Source organism: Cadophora gregata (assembly GCF_030347475.1).
Source record: "Cadophora gregata isolate MNR1 chromosome Unknown scaffold_18, whole genome shotgun sequence".
Taxonomy (NCBI): domain Eukaryota; kingdom Fungi; phylum Ascomycota; class Leotiomycetes; order Helotiales; family Ploettnerulaceae; genus Cadophora; species Cadophora gregata.
The window spans coordinates 1,371,089-1,380,993 of NW_026695941.1; positions in this window are offsets into that span (position 1 = coordinate 1,371,089).

A 9,905-nucleotide genomic window follows, 5' to 3' on the forward strand; every position below is an offset into this window, starting at 1 on the left:
ACTATAGTATTTATTTCTAGGATAAAGTAGCAGCTGATTAGGACCCTGCGAACTTTCTTTAATACCTTTAAAACCCTATAATACTCTCTCTTAGTAGTATCGTAGTTTCTTTCTATAGCTATCTATACTCCGCTATTATACTTAATAAGATAACGCTTAAAGTTATAATCTAGCTATATTAAAACTATCCCTTATCCCTATAAGCTTATATCTACCGCTAGAATTACTTCACTACTTTCTTTAGAGATATCTAGCTTTACTAGTGCTAGAGCTATTATTAGAGCTAACTTTAATATATCTATTATAAACCTTTTAATATCCTTAAATTTCTACTTCACTCTCTTTTAGAGTAAAAAGTATAGTAGCTTAGCTTTTCTAGTATAGTCGACGATCTAAATATAGTAGTAGCTATAGACTCTAAGAAACGCCTTAACTTTAGTTATGTTTTAATATTCCCGCTAGTTAAGTATCTTTATTACTTTTTTATTATCTAGTAACTTACTTTCTATAATATAGATATAACTTACTAACTTTAGGCTATTAACTCTAAACTATAACTTAGAGCTAATTATAGCCCCCGCTCTCTTTATATTAGCTAAGACTATATCTAAATTAATAAAGTACTCTAAGATATATCTTCGAATACTAAGCTTAATCTCCTTATTATTATATTTCAAGTAAGGGCCTAAGATAGGAATATTATTAATAAATATCTTAGCTCTCTTAAGCTTATAGTCCTTTAGAATTACTTTTCTAACCTTATAAAATTATATAACAGAGTTAGTTACCCCTTAAACTAAGGTAGTATAGCAAAGGAGACTAAGTAGTGTTTAGAATATAGTTAGGTCTCTACTATTTAAGTGTAAAGTAACCTAATTATACCCGGAAAAGAAGTCTATTAGAGAGGTAATTATATACCCTATAAAATCTTCTAATATTTCCTTAATATTAGGTAGTAAGTTAGCGTCCCGAATTATTACTATATTATACTTTATTATAATATCTACTATCTAATACGCTTTACTCTTTTTCTTAACTAAAAACTACTGATTCTTATATAATCTATAGCTATATTCTAAGGTACTAGCCTTAAGCCTCTCTGTAAGTATATCCTTAATATATTTATATAGATATTTTAGTACCGGGAATCTAGGCGCTTACTAGGCTTTATATAGAATTATATAAATTTCCTATAGTAGGTAAATATCTTTATATATCCTTCTATATTCAGAGAAGTTAAATACTATTATAGCCTTGTACTTATATAGTATTTCCTCTAAAAGCTTATATTCTTGTAGCTATAATTCTCCTCTAATTATTATCTCTTTTATTCTTTCCGGCGTTAATCTTATCTTATATAGTAACTCTAAGAACTTCAGGGTTATCTACTTATTAAATTTATAAGGTAGTTTAACGGGCTTCTTAACTCTCTCTTATTCTAATTACCTCTACTTCTAGTCTAGCTTCCCCCTTAGCTTTAACTTATCTGAAATTCCTTTTCGAATTAGAATAACCTTATTAGCTTTCTTTTTATAAGTACCCTAAACTCTAATAATAGGAAAAACCCTTTTTACTTATAAAAGTGTAACTAAATCCGTACTCCTTAAAAGAATTATATCCTTATCCCTTTCCTTATTAAGCTTAGTAAATACTATAGCTAAAAATACTTTTACCTTTCTCCCGCTAGGTAGGTTAAATATACTAGTTAACTCGCTCCTCCCCTTAATAGATCTATCACTAGAACTACTTATTACTATAGCCTTAGCTAAGTGTTTTCTAGGAAAATATCCGATTTAGTATAAGACCCTATTAAATCCGCGACCTTTACTATAACCTGCTTAGTTCAGTTATTATTTATAACTGTAGTAAACTAATAACCTTTGCTATAAGAAAATAATAAGAGACTTATTATAATAAAGAGTTATCCTAGGACTATGTTATTCTCTACTTACACTAAAGTAAAAAAACTCCCTGCTATTAAGATACTTCTGATCTTTATAGTAACTCCCTTATATAACCCCTTAAACTTCTCCCGCTCCCTTAAGTAGTTTATTATTCTAAGATTAGGGTTAGGTTGAATAAGGAGCCCGGCTTTTAAGGTAATTGTAGAAGTTATTAAATTAGCTTCTAATCCGTAATTAATAAGCGCTATTATAGTTAGAGAGCTTAGTCGGACTCTAACCTTTAGGCTCTTAATTACTAAGACTTAGGAGTCCTCTGATATCTCCTCTACTCTCGCTGACTTTATTAATACTAAGTTAGTCTAATTACCTTTAACTCCTCCCTTAGAGGTCTAAGATAACTTCACTATAGTTATATTTTTAAAAAGTAGTTTCTATAAGAGCTTAAAGTATATAAGTACTTCCTTACTAGTAATACCTTTTAGTTTATTATCTAGGACTTTATTTAATAGCTCTAGAGGCTACGCCCCCTGCTTTAGGATATCTAGGTACTACTCTACCTTCCTAATAACTCTTAGACTAACTTTCTTTAACTTCTTAGTCTACTCTTTATCTATTTCTATTTCTTTAATAATCTCTCTTTACTATACTCCCTCTTTTAATACCCCTTTAATTAGATCCTTCTACTTTTACTTTCTAAGTTATAGAACTTTTAGAGCTACTAAGTCCTTTTCCTTCTTAACTTACTTTTTTAATACTTTCCTAAGGTTTACCTATTTATTATCCTTTCCGCTCTTCAGTTTTTTACTTCTAGCCCTTAATATTCCTACAGCTTCTTAGTCCCCCTTATCTTCTTTAATATCTAACTTATTCTAAGTTACTACCCTTACTACTATTACCTTCGCGAGTTCGGCCTTATTTATAAGGTACTATAGCACTTATATTAGCTATACTATTAAACTACTCCCTTTAGCTTATCCCTTACTAGTTCCTTATATTAAGATTCCCCTCTAACTAGCTCGTATACCCTTTATTACTAGGACCCCCCTATACTACTTAACTAACTGCCCCCTACTACCCGCGTATCTATAATATATCTAGCCCTAATAGTTATATATAAGCTCCCTTTCTATATCTATTAGGAAGTCTAGGTAATCCCTACGGAAATACCTATTTTCTAAATAGTAGAAATATTAGTTCTAGCGATCCCTATAAGTACCTATTATATATACTTTAATTAGCGAGTTATTCAGATACTAAGGTTAGCTTAAGTAAGCCCCCTGCGGTAGTCTAGATAGATTAACTCGATTACTAGGTCCTACTAAGTAAGCTTCTAACTAATTTCCCCTGCTAGGCGAGCTAAATCCTAATCTTCCCTTAGGTACCTGCGAAGCCCGCGATACTCTCGTAGCTAACACTAGCGTGTTAAATACTTAAGTTATCTTCTCTTCTACTTCTATAGATATAGTCTTTAAGCTAATAATAAGAGGAACTAGCTGACTCTCTACCTTAGAGGCGACAGGTACTTAGCTAAGTGAATCTACTAATTCACTAAAGCCCTCCTATTTCACGTGATTATTAGAAAACTCCCGGACTATCTTATTAAACGTATAAATCTTAGTAGCTATCTTAACTAAGTTATTAAACTTAATTATACCTAGCTTATTAATATCAACCTTATTCTTACGTATCACCTTCCTATGAACGTCTCCTAGTAGCCTGTTTAAGAACTATACTCCCTAAGTATAATTTTCCAATTAGCCCCTTTTTACTAAGGTAGCTAATATTATAGTAAATTATCGAATAAACTACTTTATATCGCTTTCTATAGTTCACGGTTTTAACTTTAAAGCCTTAAGGAACGATCGGGAGTTTATCTATTAAAAAGTATCCTAATCCTTATACTCCTCTAAAAGAGAGACTACTAGCTCTTCCTAATTCTTACTTATCCACTCTAGTAGCGTCTTAATATACTAACTAATAGTGAGATTATAATATCAGGGAAGCTATTTAATTCAGTCCGTATCCTTTAATTAGGCGTTATCACACTAATCGGTATACTATTTTAAGAACTCCGTAATATTAGCTCCTTTAAAGTATAGCGCGCTTAGTATACCCGGGGCCGGTATAACTGAAATATACCTAACTTCCGCTATCCTAGAATTCGTAGTTCTTAATTCTTAATAGCTTTCCTCCCGGACTTAAATATATTCTATTATATTATTTTCCTTTATACTTAGTGTTCTCTAGTTCTTAGGATCTCTTAGAAATACAGTTATATTAAGGAATTTAGTAAACGATTTAAACCTTTAGTACCTGCTTATAAGGTATAGTATACCTAATATTACTAGAGTTAAAAGTACTAGAGTTACTAGTAAGAGCGTAGTGATTATACTCCTTATAATCTCTAGACTTAGCTCCTTTAACTGCTCCGACCTCCTTAACTCTTTTTCCTTATATCCCTTTTTCACTTTACTTCGAGCCCCTTTTTTATATTAGACCTACTTTCTTTTCGTATTTATCTATTCCTTACTTGTTTTCCTTATATAAACTTTCTCTATTACTATAGTAACCTTATCTTCTAAGCTTATCGCGATAACTTTCCCTTCTATACTTCCTTAGCTCTCTCTACTTATATTCCGCTGTTTCCTAATATCTTATCTATTAAATAAGAGCTTCTTAAGCCCTTTTTTTCTAGCTGTTTCCTACGTATCTATCTGTTACTATAACTAAGTTACTAAGCGATAAAATTCTAACTCCTACCTTTACTACTAGCTTAGCTATATCCTAACTATTCCTTTACTTTACTTCTAGTTCCTTATATAAATCACTAATATAAAGAAGTAGGGTAATACTATTAAAGTATATAGTAAGTAGGGATATAGAGGACTACTAACTAAACAGGTAATAAGAGTAGGAGAGAGAAAATAATATATTTGTTATATACTATCGCGCTTATTTATATAACCTTATAAAACAGGCTAACTATCTTCCGACCCAGAACCATACTACCCTATTACAATAGTCCTAGCTTTTTATGATCTAATTTATAACTTAGTTATTTAGTTGCGATATTCTTTCTAAGTAAGTAGACTTTATCCTTCTCCTTAAGCGTTAGTCCTATACTACGCTTTCTGTTATAATAGATTATAGATCTCTACGTGATAAAGAGAATATTAGCTGATAATTCTTTATAGAGCTACTTAAGCTTATCTGCTTATAGTATAGCCTCCTACGCGGTCCCCTAACCGGTTATTAGTGGATTATATACCGTGGGATTATACTTATAATTTATATAGAACAGCGATACTCTAATAATCTCTTGATCCGCGCTGTTATATATAAACTAAGCAAGTAGGAGTAACTATACCTAGTTGTCTTATTTATAGTTCATATAATACTAAAGATAAGTCTCTATTATCTAGTTGATTTATTCTATCTATATATTAGTCTATAAGTAGAATATAGTTAATATTTTCTGTTTTATCCCTAAGAGTATAATAAGAGTTTTCTAGAACTTCGAGGTAAAGAGCTTATCTCTATCTAAGATAATCTTATCTAGTATTCCGTAGCTTATAAAGATTATCCTAAGAAATACCTACGCTATTATAGGCGCGTCTTATATCCTAAGTACTAGTACTATATATACGTACTTCATGAACTTATCTATTATTATATAGATCGAATTATATACGATTCCTATAATTAAGTCTTTCGAGAGTAGTAGCTCGACTATAAAATCCAAAGCGATTAATTTCTATAGGCGAGGTAGTATTATTAGTAACTTTATAAGTCTATACGGAGTATAGTATATAGCTTTATTCCGGATATATATATCATATGATATTACTACGTCTTTAACTACTTTCCTTATACCTAGGAAGTAGTATTCCTTAGATAGCCTAGATAGTATCTTAGCTATCCCTTAGTATCTATAAGTAGGTAGCTTATACTAGTACGTAATAAATTTCATCTTATCTCTAGTAGGTATATAGATTCGTCCTTAGAATAAGAGAGTTCCTTCTAAGGAGAAAGAGAACCCTTCGCCTAATTAGTATCGCTATTTAGCTATAACTAGGTCGTTAATATAGCCTTTCTAGATTTTCTCTGCGACTAGCTATCCTATCGCGGCTAGCTATCAGCTATTAATAATTAATAAATCGCTATCCTTCTATAGTATAGTATAAGATTTATAGGTTTTATTTATAAGGTACTTTAGTTTCCGGCTTAGAGCGTTAGCTTAAGTATTTTCTATTCCCTTAATATAAGAAATTCGAAGCTTAATAGTAGAGAGTATTTCGTACTAATGAACTTACTATTAGTTTAGTTCCTTAGTAGTTGTAAAGTAAATAAGATTCTTGTAGTCTGTTAGGATCTATACCTTATAAGTAGCGCCTTTAAGGTAGACCTTCTATTCACGTACTACGTCTATAATTACTAGTAACTTCTTATTATATATATTATAGTTAAGTTCTACTAGTAATAGTTTCCGCGAATAGTAAGCGACTAGTTATTATCTTCCGTCCTCGCTTAGCTAGCTAAGTATAGCTCTAATAGCGTAGTCTGAAGAATCTATCTCTATATGTATTTCTTTATTAGGGGTAAAGGAAGTAAGCACTAGTTCCGTGATAAAAGCCGCTTTAAGTGCTTTAAACGCCTTTCGTGCGCTATTAGACTAGTAGAATTCCTTATCCTTATAAGTTAACTCTATAAGTAGCCCGGTGATTTTTAAGTAATCTTTAATAAATCGCCTATAGAAGTTAGTAAACCTAAGGAATAATTATACTTTCTTGATATTTATAGGCCCTATTTACTTGATAATTACTTTAATCTTTTTAGGATCTATAGCTAATCCTATAGTAGTAACTATATAACTTAGAAAGATAATCTTATCTACGTAGAAGTTATATTTCTCTAGTTTAAGTAATAGGCAGGCGTTCTCTAGCCTCTAGAGAATAGCTATAATATCCTTTATATATTACTCCTCTGATTTAGAGTAGACTAGTATATTATCTAAATAGTATATACACGTTATATCTAAGTAAAGCTATAAAACATTATTAATTAGACGCTAAAATATAGCTAGTACGTTAGTTAAGCTGAAGGGTATAACTATATACTTATAATAACTAAAATAAGTACGAAATACTATTTTCTCTTCTTTACTCTTAGCTATCCTAATAAGGTTATATACTTCTCTTAAGTTAAGCTAAGTGAAAATCTTAGCTCTAACGAGTCTATCCCGCAGCTCCTTAGCTAATAGTAGTATATAACAATCCTTTTTTATAGTATTATTTAATCGATAGTAATTAATATATATTTATTATCTACTATCTTTCTTTTCTGCGAATAAGATATTACTCCCCTATAGAGATTTAGACTCTTAGATAAATCCTTTCACTAGGTTTTTATCGATATATTACTTGATTATTATTAAGTCTATCGCCGAATATTCCCTAAGTAGTTGAAATATTAATTTAGTACCTAGTTCTAACTCGATCTAATAATCGTAGTCCTAGTGTTTTAGTAAGGCCTTAATACCTTATTCTTCCTTAAATAGTACTATAAACTTCTTATATACTAATAATATATCCTTTATCAGTGAACTCTTATCTTAGTATCTGAGCTCTTCCTTAGAAGTAGCACTAACCTCTTAAATACTTACTATTTCTATTCCTAGTAGATAATAGTAGTCTTAGTAATAACTAAACTTAAGTTTTCCTATCTACTAATTGATAATAGGATTATACTTTTCTATCTATAGTAACCCTAGGATAATATCGTATCTTCTAATCTTAATAATATCGAATTAGATTATTTCAGAGTATCCGGTAATACTTATATAGACTAGAGTAGTCTGGACCTTAATTAGTCTATCGGAGGTAACTTTACTATCCGCTAGTACTAGATAATATCCCTTATTCTTTACTTTAGTTATTAGGTAGTACTTAAGTATAATAGTAGGAGATATAAAGTTCCCTTATACCCTAGAGTCTACTATTACCTAAAGCTTAACTCCCTTAATTTTAACTTCTAACGTGAGATATTTATCTCTAATAGTAGTAAGTTACTATATATAGAAATATTCCTAATATATATTATAGTCGAGAATATTCTCTTATACCCTTCGATTGCTATAGCTTAGGCTGACTTTATATATAAATCCCGTTTTAAGTTTAGTATAAGTTACTAGGTTATATATCTCGTAATAGTACCGGCTATTATTATTAATATGAACCTATATCCTATTATATCGGTTCTTAGCTATGATTTCTTATTCCTCACTTACCTCTAGTGGCGCGCTAGTATTAAGAATAATAGTATTCTGGAGTAGTAAGTGCTATATAAAGGTCGTTAGTCCTTCCTAGCTACTAGCTATTCTTTACCCGATATATTTATAGTCCCAGTAGACTACTTCATACCTTGCCCCCTACGGTGGACCCCTTAAGCTAATAAGGCCTGGTTCTTAATAAGTAACCCTAGTAGCTATATTAGTCTAGTAGCGAGTATTATAACTAACCTAATATAAGCTCTCTTCTTTTTAAGTAACTTCCTAAGTTTCACTTACTCTTAGTCCTAAGAGTTTAAGTTAAAGTAGCCCTAGTTCTAGAGTCTAATTAGGTTCCTAGGCCTCCTCCTCGCTATTACTTAGTATTAGCTCTATATTATTATCTAGCCTAGAGCTATTATTATCTCGATATATATAGTCCTTAAGGGGCGTGCTAATAATAGTTTACTCGAGCTAATCTATAACACTCGCGGAATCTCACTTACTATTGTTAGAATCGCCTAACTAGGTATAGATATAATTCTCCTTAAGCTTATCTATAGTTATATATTAATATATTATAGCGAGTTATTATATTAGTTTATTATAAGAGCCATGTCCTATTACGTTAGTATATTTCTTATCTATCCACGACTTCTTTTATTAATAAGAGCTAGCTATATAACTAGGGAGGTTATACTTAAAGTATAGCTTCTTTTCTTATTACTTGCTTATAACTTTCTTAAATAGCCTGCTATTATATAGCTTTCCTTAATAACTTAGCTTCCGGAACGTCGTATTAAGTTCTATTTCCTAAGGGTAGAATAGTTTCTTATTATTACCTCCTCTTCCTTAGTATATATACGTTCCGGAGCGGTATTAGCCTTTTTTCTTAAGTACTCTCTTGTAATTTCGGTTATCGATCTTAATAGCTATCTTAATAAGTTCTTATAAGTTAGTAAGCGCGTCCGATCTTACTATCTTATCTTTTACTCTATCCTTTAACCCCTTATAATACTATACTTAAAGGGCGTCATTATTCCAGCTAGTCTAATTCGCGAATTACTAGAAGGCAGTAGTATATATAGTTACTAACCCGACCTACTTTAAGTTCTAGATATTCCGTTTAGTAATATAGTTCTAATTAATATCACTGAAGACGTAGTTAATCTTATACTTAAAACCTTTGAAAGTTATAAAGATCTTCTAGGATTCCTTAGTTATTACTATAGAGACTCTCTTATCCTTAGTTTAGTTCTAAATATAGTCTAAGAGAAAAGTCTCGATCTAGTTAAAAGCAGATCCCCGGAGAAAGAACGAAGCTTAAAGGACTTTATTAGTCTCCGTAGCGAACTAGTAACTATTAAAGCCCGTATAGAGCTTAACTTATATAAGATATACTCTAAGCTTAGATTAGTCTCTATTATAGAGATCCGGGGCGGCGATCTTAGGTATATTCTTTAAGTCGAAGACCTTAGTAGGAGCTAAGTAGTTATTCGATAATCCTTTAACAGAGGATATATTATCTTCGTGAGTTAGTACCTTTAATAAGAAGGTGCTTAAAGTATAATAGTCCGGTATTTACTCGCTATAAATATAGAAAGCTGTAGTTAATCTCTAATAATCGAGAGGTAAGTGTATCACGTAGATAAGAAGATAATTACTAAGTATTAGAATACTATTTAAAGTTAAGTATAAAGCTTTTATCTAATAGTAGATATACTAGTCTTATATAG